Source organism: Schistocerca gregaria, chromosome 11, assembly GCF_023897955.1.
Source record: "Schistocerca gregaria isolate iqSchGreg1 chromosome 11, iqSchGreg1.2, whole genome shotgun sequence".
Classification (NCBI taxonomy): domain Eukaryota; kingdom Metazoa; phylum Arthropoda; class Insecta; order Orthoptera; family Acrididae; genus Schistocerca; species Schistocerca gregaria.
The window spans coordinates 83,300,169-83,318,769 of NC_064930.1; the positions used below are offsets into that span (position 1 = coordinate 83,300,169).

Genomic DNA, 18,601 nt, shown 5'->3' on the forward strand with positions numbered 1-18,601 from the left:
TACGGAATCCAAACTGGTCTTGCCCGAGGTCGGCTTCTACCAGTTGCTCAATTCGTCTGTAGAGAATACGTGTTAGTATTTTGCAGCTGTGACTTATTAAACTGATTGTTCGGTAATTTTCACATCTGTCAGCACCTGCTTTCTTTGGGATAGGAAGTATTATATTCTTCTTGAAGTCTGAGGGTATTTCGCCTGTCTCATACATCTTGCTCACCAGATGGTAGAGTTTTCTCAGGACTGGCTCTCCCAAGGCCGTCAGTAGTTGTAATGGAATGTTGTCTACTCCCGGGGCCTTGTTTCGACTCAGGCCTTTCAGTGCTCTGTGCAACTCTTCAAACTTTATGTCGATGGAAGTTAAAATCAGTCTTCCTGTTTTTTCGAGAAGGGCATGAACTCAAGTCCTTAGAAGTCCCATGCCATGCTGCCTCTATAGCCGTCCATAACTGCGAAAGCGTTGCTAGGGCAGGAGTTTGTGCACGAGCTGACCTGTCAATTATGTGCCATAAACGTTCGGTGGGGTTCATTTCGGGCTATCTGGATGGTAAAATCACTCGCTCGAATTGTCCAGAATGTTTTCCAAACCAATGATTAACAGTTGTTGCCTGGTGACACCGCGTATTGTCATACATAAAAATTCCATCTCTGTTTGAAACGTGGAGTCGATGACTGGCTGCAAATGGTATCCGAGCTTGGGTTGCTCAGTTGGCGCCGGTACGGTAGCTCAGCATGTTCGGTCAGAGGGTTAGCTATCCTCTGTAATAAAAGAACTGAGTCAACGCCTCAACAGTGACCTTGAACGGCTGTCACAGGACATGCGCACCGAACAAATGCAACGAACACAATGAGAATAAAAAAGAAAAAAAGATGGTTGAGCAGTAGACCACGAAAGGTCACGAGGTCGAGTCTAAGCCGAGCACACAGTTTTAAAATCTGCCAAGAAGTTTCGTATGAGCGTACCCTCGGCGGCTGAGTGAAAATGTCATTCTGGAAACATCCCCCAGGCTGTGGTTAAACGATATCTTTGCAGTATCCTTTTGTCCTGAAGTGCTACTTCTGCAAGGTTCGCAGGAGAGCTTCTGTGAAGTTTGGAAGGAAGGAGACGGGATACTGGCAGAATTGAGGCTGTGGGGACAGGTCGTGAGTCGTGCTTGGGCAGTTCTGTTGGTAGAGCACTTGCCTGCGAAAGGCAAAGGTCCCGAGTTCGAGTCTCGGTCCGGCACACAGTTTATATCTGCCAGGAAGTTTCACATCAGCGCACACTCCGCTGCAGAGTAAAAGTCTCATTCTGGAAACATCCCCCAGGCTGTTGCTAAGCCATATCTCCGCAATATCCTTTCTTTCAGGAGTGCTAGTTCTGCAGGGTTCGCAGGTGGACTTCTGCAAAGTTTAGAAGGTAGGAGACGAGGTACTGGCAGAAGTGAAGCTGTGAGGACGGGGCGTGAGTCGTGCTTGGGTAGCTCAGTTGGTAGAGCACTTGCCCGCGAAAGGCAAAGGTCCCGAGTTCGAGTCTCGGTCCGGCACACAGTTTATATCTGCCAGGAAGTTTCACATCAGCGCACACTCCGCTGCAGAGTAAAAGTCTCATTCTGGAAACATCCCCCAGGCTGTTGCTAAGCCATATCTCCGCAATATCCTTTCTTTCAGGAGTGCTAGTTCTGCAGGGTTCGCAGGAGGGTTTCTGCAAAGTTTAGAAGGTAGGAGACGAGGTACTGGCAGAAGTGAAGCTGTGAGGACGGGGCGTGAGTCGTGCTTGGGTAGTTCAGTTGGTAGAGCACTTGGCCGCGAAAGGGCAAAGGTCCCGAGTTCGAGTCTAGGTCAGACACACGGTTTTAATCTCCCAGGAAGTTTGATAACCATTTCCGGTCGGTGATAGCTTCAGTTGGATCAGAGGACCCTGTCCAGTCCGTGGTAAAGAGCCCACACCATTGGAGAGCAACCACGAGCTTGCAGAGTGCCTTGTTGACAACTTAGTCTGCGCCACACTCCAACAACTGAGTTCAGCACTTACCGGATCAGACCGCTGTTTTCCAGTAGTTCCGGGCCAAACCGGTGTGGTCACGATCTCAGGAGAGGCAACACAGGCGATGTCGCGCTTTTAGCAAATGCAGTGGCGTCGGTCGTCTGCTGCCATGGCTCGTTAACACCAGATTTCGTCGGCCTGTCGTAACGGATACGTTAGTCGCACGTCTCACATTGATTTCTGCTGTTATTTCACCCAGTGTTGCTTGTATTTTGACATTGACAACTGTGCGAGAACCCCCCATGCTCTGCCGCGCGGGGTAGCCGCCCTATCTAAGGCACGTTGCCACGGTTCGGGTGGCTCCCCCTTTCCGGTTCGAGTCCTCCCTCGGGCATGGCTGTGTGTGTTGTCCTTGGCGTCAGTTAGTTTAAGATACATTAAGTAGTGCGTAGTCCAAGGGACTGATGTCGTCAGCGGTTTGGTCCCATAGGAACTTACCAAAAATTTTCCCCAATCGTCTCGTTCGTTAAGAGGAGGTCGTCGGCCACTGCATTTTGTATGGTGAAAGGTAACCCCTGAAATTTTTTATTCTCTCGACACTTTCGACATTTTGGTTTCCCTGACGATTTCCGAGACGGAATGTTCAATTCGTCTACCGGCCGCTGTAGCCGAACGGTTCTAGGCGTTTCAGTCCGGAACCGCGCTGCTGCTGCGGTCGCAGGTTCGAATCCTGTCTTGGGCATGGATGTGTGTGACGTCCTTAGGTTACTTAGGTTCACGTAGTTCTACGTTCTAGAGGACTGATGACCTCAGTGTTAAGTCCCATAGTGCCTAGAGCCATTTGAACCAAATGGTAGATATCGAAATAGACGACAGAGGGATAGGGAAACAGTTAAAATCGTTCAAAAGAGGAAAGGCCGCTGGACCTGATGGGAAACCAGTTCGATTTTACACAGAGTACGCGAAGGAACTTGCCCCCCTTCCTGCAGCGGTGTACCGTAGGTCCCTAGAAGAGCGTAGCGTTCCAAATGATTGGTAAAGGGCACAGGTCATCCCCGTTTTCAAGAAGGGACGTCGCACAGATGTGCAGAACTATAGATCTATATCTTTAACATCGATCAGTTGTAGAATTTTGGAACACGTATTATGTTCGAGTATAATGACTTTTCTGGAGACTAGAAATCTACTCTGTAGGAATCAGCATGGGTTTAGAAAAAGACGGTCGAGTGAAATCCAGCTCGCGCTATTCGTCCACGAGACAGAGGGCCATAGACACAGGTTCACAGGTAGATGCCGTGTTTCTTGACTTCCGCAAGGCGTTTGACACAGTTCCCCACAGTCGTTTAATGAACAAAGTAAGAGCATATGGACTATCAGACCAATTGTGTGACTGGATTGAAGACTTCCTAGATAACAGAACGCAGCATGTTATTCTCAATGGAGAGAAGTCTTCCGAAGTAAGAGTTATTTCAGGTGTGCCGCAGGGGAGTGTCATAGAACCGTTGCTATTCACAATATACATAAATTACCTGGTGGATGACATCGGAAGTTCATCGAGGCTTTTTGCAGATGATGCTGTGGTGTATCGAGAGGTTGTAACAATGGAAAAGTGTACTGAAATGCAGAAGGATCTCCAGCGAATTGACGCATGGTGCACGGAATGGCAATTGAATCTCAATGTAGACAAGTGTAATGTGCTACGAATACATAGAAATAAAGATTCCTTATCATTTACCTACAATATAGCAGGTCAGCAACTGGAAGCTGTTAATTCCATAAATTATCTGGGAGTACGCATTAGGAGTGATTTAAAATGGAATGATCATATAAAATTGATCGTCGGTAAAGCAGATGCCAGACTGAGATTGATTGGAAGAATCCTAAGGAAATGCAATCCGGAAGCAAAGGAAGTAGGTTACAGTACGCTTGTTCGCCCACTGCTTGAATACTGCTCAACAGTGTGGGAACCGTACCAGATAGGTTGATAGAAGAGAGAGACAAGATCCAACGGAGAGCAGCGCGCTTCGTTACAGGATCATTTAGTAATCGCGAAAGCGTTACGGAGATGACAGGTAAACTCCAGTGGAAGACTCTGCTGGAGAGACGCTCAGTAGCTCGGTACGGGCTTTTGTTGAAGTTTCGAGAACATACCTTCACCGAAGAGTCAAGCAGTATATTACTCCCTCCTACGTATATCTCGCGAAGAGACCATGAGGATAAAATCAGAGAGATTAGAGCCCACACAGAGGCATACCGACAATCCTTCTTTCCACGAATAATACGAGACAGGAATAGAAGGGAGAACCGATGGAGGTACTCAGGGTATCCTCCGCCACACACCGTCAAGTGGCTTGCGGAGTATGGATGCAGATGTAGATGTAGGTGTAGATGTTCCATGCGTCTAGCTCCAAATGGCATTCCGCGTTCAAAGTCTGTTAGTTCCCGTTGTGCGTTCATAATGACGTCGGAAATCTTTTCGCATGAATCACGTGAGTGCAAATGACAGTTCCAACAATGCACCACCCTTTTATACCTTGTGTACGCGATACTACGCCCATCAGTATAAGAGAATGTCTTAGTTTTTGTTATCTCAGTGTAATCAGCAGGAGATACGTTTCAAACGTGGTCCGTTTCGCTCCCATAGGAACTCCGTTGTCGCAATTTATGTTCCCCAGTCGATGAAAAAAAAAGACGGGAATTATTATTTGAAGAAAAAAAGTGTGGGAAACCCGAGCTCCAAAGTGCACACCTTAAGAGGTATGAGCACTTGTTCACCTTCGGTACTCTGAAAGAAGTGCTACCGAACAAGTGCTCGTTGCACTTAAGGGATGCACTTTCGAGCGCTTGTTTTCTTGACTCCTTTCCCTCGAATAATAATTCCTATCAAATCCCTGAACATTGATTATTCTTCCTACTAAACGCTGCATATTCCCTTTGTCTGAAGCAGCGGAACGGGTTTCGCCTATACCTTTCGACTCACTCTTCTTCCTTACCAGGGTCTCTTATCTCGGATTGATAGTTTTATGCTTCCCCATCATCACTGAAAGTTTTTACATCATCACGGATTCACCTTGTATACAGATTGTAGGTAGCTTTAACCCTAACTGCCTTGTCTGTCTGCGATGAAACTCCTACTATTTGTACATCGGAACATGTACACATGACCCAAAATAAAACGTATCCGGAAAATATTTCGTGCGCTGTAACATAGACAACGCTACTTGCATCATCCACAACTTGGGCAGATGAAGTAAACTGGGTTGTCTACCGAAGAGTGCATGAAAATTTTTCTGGAACTTTACGTCTATGTGATTAGTCTGCTATTTACAATAAAGTGCCTGGCAGACGGTTTAACGAACCGCCATCAGTCTCTCTCTACAGCTCCACTCTCGATCGGCGAACGTGATAAACGAGCACTTACATTTTCCTGTGCGAGCCCTGATTTCTCTTATTTTATCGTGATGATCATTTCTCCTTAGGTAAATGGGTTCCAACAAAATGTTTTCGCAATCGGAGGAGAAAAGTGGTGATTGAAATTTCATTAGAAGATCCCGTCGCAACGAAAAACGCCTTTGTTTTGACACTTGCCACTCCAATTCACGTACCATGTCTATGGTACTATCTGCCATATTTCACGATAATACAAAACGAGCTGCCCTTCTTTGTACTTTATCGATGTCATCCGTCAGTCTCACCTGATGTGGATCCCAGACCGCACAGCAGTACTCCAGAATAGGGCGGACAAGCGTAGTGTAAGCAGTCTCTTTGGTTACCTGTTGCACTTTCTAAGTGTTCTGCCAATGAATCGCAGTCTTTGGTTTGTTCTACCCACGACCTTACATGTGTGATCGTCCCATTTTAGTTCATTTGTAGTTGTAGTCCCTAAGTATTTAGTTGGATTTATAGCCTTCAGATTTGTGTGATCCATCACGCAATCGAAGTTTTGCAGACTTCATTTAGTACTCGTGTGAATAACTTAACACTTTTCTTTATTCAGGGTCAATTGCCACTTTTCGCACCATACGCATATCTTATCTAAATCATTTTGCAAGTCGTTTTTATCATCTGGTGACCTTACAAGACGGAAAATGACAGCGTCATCAGCAAACAGTCTAATAGGTGTACTCAGATTGTCTCCTATGTCGTCAACATACAGAGTGAACACAAAGTCTTGAACTCATTATTACAATTTATTAGAGGATAACCGTTTGACCTAATAAATTACATTTGATGCCGTTACATAGGTTAGCGTTGCTAGTTTTTTTTTTTTTTTTTTTTTTTTTTTTTTTTTTTTTTTTTTTTGACCACTTACGTTAGTAATGTCTGGAGACGGGAGTAATGTCCGGATCGGTGAATTGTAAGGAACAGTCCAACACCCTGGCTACCCCGCTCTCTAGACATTACGCCCTTGACTTTTTTTTTTCTAGGGCTATATCAAGGACATTGTCTTCGTGACAGCAGTTGCTGACGTCGACGAACTGAGGGCTGGGATGCAAGCTGCTGTGGGTACTCTGACAAAACACATGGCAGCAACTGGAATATTGGCGTTCTCCGAGCTACCAAGGGAGTTCACATGGACGTTTCCTAACGTAAGTGGTCTTAAAGAAAAACTAGTAACACGAACCTATGTAACGGCATCAAATGTAACTTATTATGTCAAAGGGTTTCTCTGTTATAAATTTTTAGAATCAAGGCAAGACTTTGTGCTCACCTTGTAGATGAGGAACAGCAGACGACCTATAACACTTCCTTGCGGAGTGCCGGATGTTACTTCTGTTTCATTCCATGACTTCACCTCTGTTACTACGAACTGTCACCTTTCTAACAGGAAATCACGAATCCAGTCGCACAACTGAGGCGATATTCAGCAGGCACACAGTTTGGTTAGAAGACGCCTGTGAGGAACGTATAAACAGCTAGTTGTGTTTCACACGAACGATGTTTTCTGAATCCGTGCTGACTATGTGTCAATAAATCGTTTTCTTCGAGGTACTTCATAATCTTCGAACGCAGTATATGTTCCAAAACTCTACTGAAGATCGACGTTGGTGATGTGGACCTGTAAGTCGGCGGGTTACTCCTATTGGGTGTTGGTGTGACTTGAGCAATTTTTCCAGTCTGTAGACACGGAACCTTCCACTTTGCCTGGCCTTTAGTACACATCGAGCCAAACGATGTTTGTTGCATGCCGCCATCGTGGCGTTGCAGCACTGTACCCAGTGGCACCTTGTTGATTGGCATTCCTTTCCGGGCCGCTGCTGCAGAGTGCGGGCTGCGGTGTTTTCGCCACCTTTTGCGTAGCAGCGGTCGTAGCCCGATTGGAAAAGCTGTCCGGTCGCATCCATCAATTACGTGCCGTCCGTGTGTCCACTATGATTCCATTAGGTGCAACGTCCGCTCCGACTGTCAAACTTGGCTGACACTGACGTATGCGGGTTTAATGACTTAGTGACACTCCCCATACGTCCATCACCCGCTGATTAGTCAATCAATCAATTATGCACACTTTCCGTAACAGGTTGTGGGTCACCAGGATGGTCAGTTCAGGAAATTAGCGTTGCTAGAACACTGTGCAGCAGTAATAATACGAATTACCGGCCAGTTTCACTCCAAAACAAATGCACACTATTTTTTTTTAAATCCATCTTCTGTTGTACGTGTTTGAAAGTTTTACAGTGTGTAGATACATCCTTTAAGAACAATATTTTCATTTCTCCACATAATTTCCATCCCTCTCAACTCCCTTACGCCATGTTGGAACCAACGCCTGTATACACGCACGGTAAAATTCTGGACCAACCTGTCGGAGCCACTGTTTGGCAGCGTGCACGAGGGAGGCGTCATCTTCAAACCTTGTTCCACAAAGAGAGTCTTTCAGTTTCCCAGAGAGATGACAGCCACATGGAGCCAGGTCAGGACTGTAAGGCGGGTGTTTCAGTATTGTACATCCCAGTATTGTGATCGCTTCCACGGTTTTTTGGCTGACATGTTGCCGTGCATTGTCGCGCAACAGCAAAACATCCTGCTTTTGCCGATATGGTCGAACACGACTCAGTCGAGCTGGAAGTTTCTTCAGTGTCGTCACATCTGCATCAGAATTTATGGTGGTTCCACTTGGCACGATGTCCACAAGCAAGAGTTCTTCGGAATCGAAAAACACCGCAACCGTAACTTTTCCAGCACACGGTGTGGTTTTGAATTTTTTCTTCCTTGGGTCTATTTGCACGGTGCCACTCCATTGATTGCCTCTTCGTCTCTGGTGAAAAATAATGGAGCCATGTTTCATCACCTGCCAAAATTCTTCCAAGAAATTCATCTCCACCATTCTCGTACTGTTCCAAAAGTTCGCTGCATATCGTTTTTATTGTTTCTTTGTGAGCCACTGTCGACATGCTGGGAGCCCACCTGGCACAAACCTTTTTTAACGCCACCACGTTCAGTATTTTACAAACACTTCCTTCCCCTATGCCAACGTACCGTGACATTTCGTTCACTGTGATGCGTCTGTCAGCACTCACCAATTCGTTAACTCTCTGAACATTGTCTGGAGTGTGTGCAGTACGAGGCCTGCCGCTGCGAGGGCAATCCTCAATATTGCCGTGCCCGCTTTCATCGCGTAACCTGCTTGTCCACCGACTAACTGTACTCCGATTGACAGCAGCATCTCCAGACACATTTTTCAACCTCTTGTGGATGTTTCCCACTGCCTCCTTTTCACAGCACAGGAATTCCATGACACGTCAAGTGTAGCAGCCATCTTGAAGACATGCTGTGACGGCGCCACTGACGGGAACAGGTTGAACTAAGTTTGAAAACAAGCGGGAAGGATGTGTCTAGACACTAAAACTTTCACACATGCAGTATGAAAACTGTATTTTTACAAAAATAGTGTGCACTTGTTTTGGAGTGACCCTCGTATCAGTAAATGGTAATAAGAATAATTATCATGACGACATCAGATCAGTCTTTTAGATATTTAAAGAGCGAATTTAGGATCTTAAAATTACAATAATGAAGCACACATAGACTGACACGAAGTCCAAAATTATGTTTATAGGGATATCACACGTTCTTGCGTAATCAAAACGGGAGTAAGACAAGGAAAAGGGCTGTCTCCTTTACTTTTCAACTGTGTCTTTGAACAAGAGACACAAGGATGGTGCAGACAAAACAGGCCAACCAGTAACTTTAGGCAGAGATATCTACAGATAGCCAAGCATTTGCAGGAGCTTTACCAATGTTAAATGTTTCATCAGCGTAAAATCAAGGAAACTGCGGAAAAAGTCACTCTCCAAATATCTTTTTGAAAAGACAGAATACGAGACCTGCGACAAACAAGCACCAAAATTCATAGAGACGAGTAACGGCTAAATTACACGAGTTTCACAGTTAAAATGTGTCGGTAAAACCATTCAGGAAAATGGAACCTAAAAAAACGTCTAAGGAAATTAGGTACCGAAAGATAGGAACTGCATACCGGCGTACGTAAAAGATCTACAAGACATATACTTCAAAGCTCATAAGCTTAAACGTGAATGACTCCGTGGATCAGAAACAGTAACTCTAAACACGAAAACAGACATTTAAACATTGAGGAAAGGAACGCAAAGGTGTAAGTAAATTTCTAATCAAAAAACTTCTATACGAACAATACCGACTCAGAGGCAATCAGGAAATCAAAACAAAAAAATCTATAGTGTCTTTAGAAGACGCAGCTCATGATTCTATGGGCACTTTTGAAAGAATGAATCCAGGAAGATGTACAAAACAAATAATCGAATTCTTCGGCAATAGGAGTGAAGCCAAAGCGGGCATGATGAAGTGGGTGGCGATGTCAGTGCTAATGTGATAGCGGTAGATATCAAAACACAAATATCTATAGTGTATTTAGAAGGCGTAGCTCATGATTCTATGGGCACTTTTGAAAGAATGAATCCAGGAAGATGTACAAAACAAATAATCGAATTCTTCGACAGTAGGAGTAAAGCCAAAGCGGACATGATGAAGTGGGTGGCGATGTCAGTGCTAGTGTGATATCGGTAGATATTACTCCAGAAAATATGACAAACCGCGGAATGTTCTGGACTAAAATTCACAAATGGAAACCTGAGTAAGAGGAAAGACCCACGAAGAAAAGATGGAAAGAAAGCCCACAGGAAAAGAAAGAAATATGGGCAGAAAGGAAGACAAATGCTCACCTCTAAGTACTCTACAGTCCTAATGGGGTTATTCGCAAATAATAATAACAGTAGTAGCACAGACAATAACAATAATATTTCTTAGACACATGTATAGAATGTGCAGAATAGAGAAATAAACATTTATTTACCTTTGGAAGAAGAGAACCATTTGGATTACAGACCCTTGCTAAGATCCTGAGATGTCTAATACCCCAGAAACCCTCATGTTAGAATGGGAAATATTTCGAAACATAATACAAATTTTGGAAGCCATTCAAGTCGAGAAAAGAGCGACAGATACTGGAAGAACTAAAGTAACAGCATAACGACTGTATGAAGCAGTATGGGGAAAAGAGTAAATTCTGGGCAAAGACGACAAAACTAAGTGGTCAGTTCGCCAATTAAAAAACAAGAAAAAGTAATAACAATGTTTCTTTATTATTATTCATTGCTTCTTCAATGCAAATGTTGCGATCCCCCACAACCTTATATCCCAATGCTTTACAAGCTGCATTGGTGGATGCCAACAGAAATAGGTAAAACAGAGTGAATTCGTAAATTTAAATCTCTTGGAAAACGTACACACCAGAATTGACAGAACAATTTGCATGTTTTACCCACTTTTAGGATTGGCTTTTCTTGGAAAATGCCACGTGGTCAGATTGCCTCACCTGTAGGTCCCCTAGCTAACAGCGTGCAGTACTTCATATAATTATTGGCCGAATTTAAGATTTTAAGATGCCGTCGTAATCTACTAATATAGATGTATAATCTTATAGTACAGGCATCACTGTTAGAGACTGTGTGTATGTCTCGAGATAGCCTCACTCGCTACGTGCGAATTGCCCACAATATTTCAGCCAGTATTTGAGAATAACAGCACGTAGTGACGTTCAACAAATTTTACTTATAATTTCAAATCTTTACGAAACTTTTACTGACATCGCAGCAAAATAATGGAAGGTAAATAGTTCATCACTTGCAACATTTTTCTGTTCATGCTGCATCAGCCATGATGTTTTGATTTACTATTTCTTTACTACTAACTCTCTTTCCAACTTATTTCGCAGACAGCATCGACATATACCACTGAATATCATCGCAAAATTATGTGACTGTAAGACACATATTTCAGGAGGTACAACATCATAAACATTGAGATGCAATAGCTTTTGCTTAATAAGGAGGGATAATTACGATTTTTAAAAGAATAATTGATACATGGGGGAGGGGTGGCATAACTGGTTAGATAAAGGGAATGAAAGACATTTTAACGTTTTCAGAACAGACACTCCATCAGCTTATTTGCGTGGGATTTATTTATTTTATTTTTAATTTTTTAGTGGGGCAAAACAGCTGAGGTTATTAGTACCCAACTGTGTGTGTGTGTGTGTGTGTGTGTGTGTGTGTGTGTGTGTGTGTGTGTGTGGAAGGCACACTTTTTTCGTGAGTAGTTATCTTGTGCCTTCGATTTGCAAGATGACATCAGCTCGATAGCTAGACCATTAAACTTCATTTACTTCCTTTCTCGACAGGGGCGTTAGCGGCGAATTTAACTTTTATATTCAGGGATTATGGCTGTAATTAGATCTGTAAGAAAGCAATTAAGAAGTCCTGCCACACTGCCAGCCAACTTTTCCTTTGTATGAAACAGGTCAATGGGAAAATGTATTTTGATTACTGCCGGCTAGGCAACAACTTATTCTTGTGGTTTCTGAACATTCAAACCATTTGTTCTTACATCAGGCTTCTCTGTCACTTACAATTTTGTCTGACGACGACTTTTTGATAAACTAGAAGTCAAGCATAACAGATGTAATAGGAATAAAAAATGATTTCATATTTCAGTAAGAAGAAAGGTTTCAGCTGTATTTGTTACAGATATGGAGCAGAGTATATGCATATGTGTCTGGGATCTCTTCCCAAACTTAACCAAATTTGGCACAGAAAGAACAGGTCTCACACGTATCAGCAGTGTGGTGCTAATAAATTTCTAGCTCCAATAAGAGCGAAGACATGGGGAAATATGTGTTTTCTGCAGCCCCTGGCATATAGGCTACCCTGTGATGCACGCATGTTACATGGGAACAATATCTGTCTGAAGATCAACCTGGTTTGGAGACCAGCTGTGTCAGGAAGAAAAAAGTATTCCAGACCTGTGTGATTGGTGTGTTGTGTTGTAATGGTATCATCTTGCTTTATCGACCTGCTTTTCATGGTGGCCTGTATGTCAAGGGGCAAGTAAATGAGTTTCCGTCCCCTGGTGTGGAGCCTGCTCTACATGACAGGTGTGTTGTGAGAATAGTATCAGCTTGCAATATTGAACTCTAAAGTTCAGTAAATATTGAAATTTATTGTACGAGGTGTCCATAAAATTATGTTCCAGTTTCAAAGGTCCATTATAAATGTTCAACACTGAATATTTATGAAAACTAAACTCTGCCTGAACAGACCTGAGGACCGAATGATATCTGTATTGCCACTTACTCGGACGAGAAATGAAAATCAAAAATTAGCTCCAAAATTCCTAAAGATTTCCCCAAAACAAGTTCAAAATTCCATGAAAAATGAACAAGCAAACAAATTTCCAGTTAACACTATTATTTAGATATTAACCAGTAACTGAATCAGGAATCTAATACTTAGTAATTTATTAAAATATGAAAGAAAGATAGGATTACAGTAAAATCAAACTCAAAACTCAAAATCATAGTAAATCGCAAAATCATTATAATTAAAATTCGCAAAGTAGAACCAACGTTCCCAAAGAATACTCTGTGTGAGTACTCATTGAGATTCATGAGTAATGCCAAGGATAATTCAATCCATTGTCACTACGTTACGAAAATTAGCTGAAGAAGGTCATACTTTTGAATGCTCGTATATGTAGGCGCATTTGGATTTTTTTTTCTTTTTTTTTTAGAATTGGTTATTGCGATCTACTATGACGCAGTGAAACGATATTTTGACTTCAAATATTACGTTATTTAGAATTCAGATAGAAGACTTGCATATATTAGACAGAAGTGACTTTTAATTAGATAACCTGAAGTTAAAACTATTTAAGAAGTGAACACAGATAGACAATTTCATTCATAGTAACTAATGGACTATGGAACTTGGCGATAGTTACGGAGCATATAATTTATAATTCCCCCAACATCTGGGAAAGCTTCTTCCTCATCGCTCTGTTACGAAGTGACTAATATTGTGTAATAAACGAGCATATTGTGTCAGTTCACGCATTTGTCATTCAAGTTTTGCAATATTATTTATAGAGATAACGTGCTGCGATATTATTTGACTGAAGCGCTCGGCGCTTATATAGAAACTCCTAGACGCTAGGAATTAATAACACTGTTACGACTGATTATAGATTTGAGATTACAACTAGACTATAGGAAATTTGGTGTCACTAGAACTAATTTGAACTTATGGTTAGTATTTAAAAAGCTACTGATAAACCATTGATTATAAACGATTTAATTACGACATTTGGTGAAGTAAATATCTCGCAGAAGTCGCTAGTTCAGTTCATCAATGATCTGTTTGTAATGTCGATACCGATACATAAGAAATAATAGTCTCATTGCTCTATCGCTGTTAGCCAAGATCGAAGATCCGAAGAACGTTACATACCGACCGGCCGCCGTGTCATCCTCAGCCCACAGGTATAACTGGACGCGAATATGGAGAGGCATGTGGTCAGTACACCACTCTCCCAGTTTATGAGACCAAAAGACTATTTATGAAGGGCGTTCAGTAAGTAATGCACACTTCTTTTTTTCTCAGCTAATTCTGGATGAAAAAATGCAGAATCTATTGTGGACTTAATGCAATATTCTCATTTCAGACCTACTGCTTCATGAAGTTTTGCTAGGTGCTGGAGCAATGTGCATCTGTAGTGAAGTTCCGTTCCAAACAGTGGGCTGTCATTAAGTTTCCAGAGCATTGCAGATATACATAGGCGCTTGTAGAATTTCTATAGTGACATGGCTGATAACAAAAGCACGCTGAATCATTGTGTGAGGTGTCTATCATCATCAGAACAAGGAGACACACACCTTTTCCAATCTCCTATGTGCCACCCTGCCGCACACAGCTGCGACTCCTGCAGTGTTGGACTTTGTGGATACTCTCATTCAAGGTGATCTATGGATCGCAGTCAAACACCTCACTGCACAACTGGATGTCTCTGTTGGTAGTACTGACACACTTATCCACCATCCCATGTAGGCTTTCACGGCCGGCGTCTTCATCAGTAAACATTTCCGGGCTTAATTGGCGTGGTCGATCTGTAGAACTTCTTCTACCTGAGAACATCTTCCGAGGTGAGTCGTCGACTCACCTCGGAAGATGTTCTCCGTAGTTGAGAACGAAACGTCAGGGAGAAGAAGTTCTACAGATCGACCACGGCAATTTATCCGGGAAATGTTTACTGATGGACACTTATCCACCATTTGGGGTTCTTCAAGGTGCATACCCATTGGGTGTCTGCCTAAGAGAAGACCATAAAAAGCAATGAACAGCCATGTGCAGAATTGCTCGCACGTTACAAGGTTGATGGTGACATCACAGATGATGATGTACGAGTTCTTCACTTTGAACGTCCGTCCTTCCCCTGTTGTAGATTCGAGTCCTCCCTCGGGCATGGGTGTTTGTGCTGTCTATAGCGTAATTTAGATTAAGTAGTATGTAGGCTTACAGCCCGATGACCTCAGAAGTTTGGTTCCGTAAGACCTGACCACAAATTTCCAAATTTTCCGTCCGTCCACCTTCAATAATCTATTTGGCCCAATGAAGGATGCACTCCGTGGGAGACATTACATGTATGATGGAGAGGTTAGTGATGCAGCAAGATGTTGGCTCACGCCAGTATACAGCACCTCCCTGTGAAGTGGCGCCGCATTGAACAGATATTACGTTGCAAAGTAGGGTTTTGTTGCCAAAAGAATGGTGCATAGTATAGTGTACTGAAATCCTCAATAAAACCAAACTGCTTCCAGAAAAAAAAGTGTTGCATTGCTTATTGAAATCCACCTGTACAAGAATCCATATATCAAACTGAAGGTAAACTAACGTAGTTTTGCTTACAAATGTTCAGTATGTGTGTCGTTAGTTATATGGCTGATGTCCAGTCCAAGGTCCAATTGTTCCTACACTTTGCTTAACAAGTCCGGAGTAATGGAAGCAATAGGCTATTCAGTTCTGTGTCTCAGATTTGGCAAAATGATAGGTAGTGGCGGAAAACAGACACCACCTTTTGCAAAGCCCCACAGTGAGAAAATGTTATGGCGGAAGTTCGGGTGAAGGTGGAGGCCAGGAGAAAAGGTCTCTGCTGTACTCACCATCACGTGCAGCCCAGCGCTCAGGGACTTCGACATTCAACCACGTTCATACAAAGAGATGCCAATGGTTAGGGACTCCATCTTGTTGCCAAATAAAGCTCTTCCTGTTCACCTTCTAATTGGGAAAATTCTTGTTGTAACATATCCAGATAAGCCACCCCTGTTGGATAAGCAATCAATGTTGGATAAGACACCCCTGTTGTGGTAGCTTCAGCGAAAAAAAAGTTTAATCTTGAGGAATCTCTTTGATATTATTCATACTTCTCTATTTCCATCATAAACTGGATGTTCTTGTGGATTACATTCAGATGTCGGAAGAAGTGTGACAGTCTTTCTTCACCATGGGGACACACTACAAAAGTGTGGGTTTACGGTAAACAGAAGCCCCAGTGACCCATCCACTCTCCTAGTAACCAAGAGGTCCAGAAACGGTAGGCAACCATCCTTCTCTATTTCCATAGAAAACTGGATGTTCTCGTGGATTGGATTTAGATGTTGCAAGAAGCGCGACTGTTCATCTTTACCGTGGGTACACATCATGAGAATGGCTCTGTCCACCATATACGAACATTAGCTGAAAATTGAAATGACGAATAGAAATTTGTACCACGGCCAGAATTCTAATTCGTGGCTCATGCTTTATAGACAGATGCACTAACCACTACATCGCCCAGGCACAGTTGGTTTGCACTACACTGCAGACCACCCAATTTCACCTCCCTGCTCAATCTAAATTCGCTGCCACGCCTTAGCCACATAGGTACTCCCTTAATGTAAAACAGCACTGCAGAGGCTCTCCAGTTGCATTGGAATAGCTTGTAAGCACCTAACGAAAAGGGAGATCACGGCCTTGGTACAAACTTTCATTCGCCATTTCAGTCTGTGTAACCTAAAGAGCCAAAGAAACTGGTACACCTGCCTAATATCGTGTAGGCCCCCGAGAGCACGCAGAAGTGCCGCAACACTACATGTATGACGTAGTGCTGGAGCGAGTTGACACCATGAATTCTGCAGGGCTGTCCATGAACCCGTAACAGTACCAGGAGTGCAGATCTCTTCTGAACAGCACTTTGCAAGCCATCCCAGATACGCTCAATAACATTCATATCTGGGGAGTTTGGTAGCCAGCGGAAATGTCTAAACTCAAAACAGTGTCCCTCGAGCCACTTTGTAACAATTCTGGACGTGTCGTGTGTCGCATTGTCCTGCTGGAATTGCCCAAGTCTCTCGGAATGCACAACGGACATGAGTGGATGCAGATGATCAGACAGGATGCTTACGTACGTGTCGCCTGTCAGAGTCGTATCTAGACGTATCAAGAGTCCCATATCACTCCAGCTACACAGGTCCCACACCATTACAGAGCCTCCACCTGCTTGAGCAGTCCTCTGGTGACATGCAGTTTCCATGGATTTATAAGGTTATATCCCTACCCGCACACGTCCGTCAGCTCGATACAAATTCAAACTAGACTCGTCCAACCAGGAAACATGCGAAACTTCCCGGCCGATTAAAACTGTGTGCCGGGCCGAGACTCGAACTCGGGACCTTTGCCTTTCGTGGGCAAGTGCTCTACCAACTGAGCTACCCAAGCACGACTCATGTTCCGTCCTCACAGCTTTACTTCTGCCAGTACCTCGTCTCCTACCTTATAAACTTTACAGAAGCTCTTCTGCGAACCTTGCAGAAGTAGCACTCCTGAAAGAAAGGATATTGCGGAGACACAGCCTGGGGGATGTTTCCAGAATGAGATTTTCACTCTGCAGCGGAGTGTGCGCTGACGTTCGGCACACAGTTTTAATCTGCCAGGAAGTTTCACATCAGCGCACACTCCGCTGCAGAGTGAAATCTCATTCTGGAAACATCCCCCAGGCTGTGGCTAAGCCATGTCTCCTCAATATCCTCTCTTCCGGGAGTGCTAGTTCTGCAAGGTTCGCAGGAGAGCTTCTGTAAAGTTTGGAAGGTAGGAGACGAGGTACTGGCAGAAGTGAAGCTGTGAGGACGGGGCGTGAGTCGTGCTTGGGTAGCTCAGTTGGTAGAGCACTTGCCCGCGAAAGGTAAAGGTCCCGAGTTCGAGTCTCAGTCTGGCGCACAGTTTTAATCTGCCAGGAAGTTTCACATCAGCGCACTCTCCGCTGCAGAGTGAAAATCTCATGCAGAAAACATGTTTCCAGACATCAACAGTTCAATGTCGGTGTTGACGGGCTCAGGCGAGGCGTAAAGCTTTGTGTCGTACAGTCATCAAGTCTACACGCATGGACCTTTGGCTCCGAAAGCCCATATCGATGATGTTTCGTTGAATGGTTCGCACTCTGACACTTGTTCATGGCCCAGCATTGAAATCTGAAGCAATTTGCGGCAGGGCTGCACTTCTGACATGCTAAACGATTCTCTTCAGTAGTAGATGGTCCTGTTCTCGCAGGATCTTTTTCCAGCTGCAGCGATTTCAGAGATTTGATGTTTAATGTGATTCCTGATATTCGCAGTACACTTCTGAAATGGTCGTACAGGACAATCACCACTTCATTGCTACCTCGGAGATGCTGTGTTCCATCACTTTTGCGCCGTCTGTAACACCACGTTCATACCTCACTTAAATCCTGATAACCTGCAGTAACCAATCTAACAGCTGCACCAGACACTTGTCATCTTATGTAGATGTTGCCACTGCAGCGCCATATTTTACATATCTTTGTATTTCAATATGCTTACCTATACGACTTCTTTGGCGGTTCAGTATACATACATAAGTGATGCCTGAAAATTACAAAGGTGTCTGGAAATATGTTGTTTCATGTGATTAGTCTAAAGCACACCACAGGGTCAAGAAAGTGACCTTCCGATTACAACATTTGACTTGCGAAGTTGTAACATACACCATAGTTACCCAGCTTTAAAGCATCTGTCAAGTGTAACGGGTATGGATACATGTGTAATCGTTTTCTTGATAGATTCCACTCTCTTGTGTTTGGTAACTGAAGTTGGTTGGTTGGTTGGTTTGGGGGATTCAAGGGACCAGACTGCGACGGTCATCGGTCGCTTGGTAACTGAAGTAGCTTACCCAAACAGACTTGTTAGGACTACACACGTAAGGTGCTTTGACATGATCACCA

General features: G+C 43.5%; 1 protein-coding gene and 1 non-coding gene across 2 annotated transcripts in view; one reads left to right on the top strand and one right to left on the bottom strand.

Moving 5' to 3' along the window:
• LOC126295328 (adenylate cyclase type 6) overlaps positions 1 to 18,601 on the top strand; it is a 2,630,635-nt gene that overhangs the window by 840,291 nt on the left and 1,771,743 nt on the right. The gene's annotated exons all lie outside the window — the stretch shown is intronic.
• Positions 17,009 to 17,083, bottom strand: Trnas-cga (transfer RNA serine (anticodon CGA)). The gene has a single exon. It is a non-coding gene; the product is annotated as a tRNA-Ser (tRNA).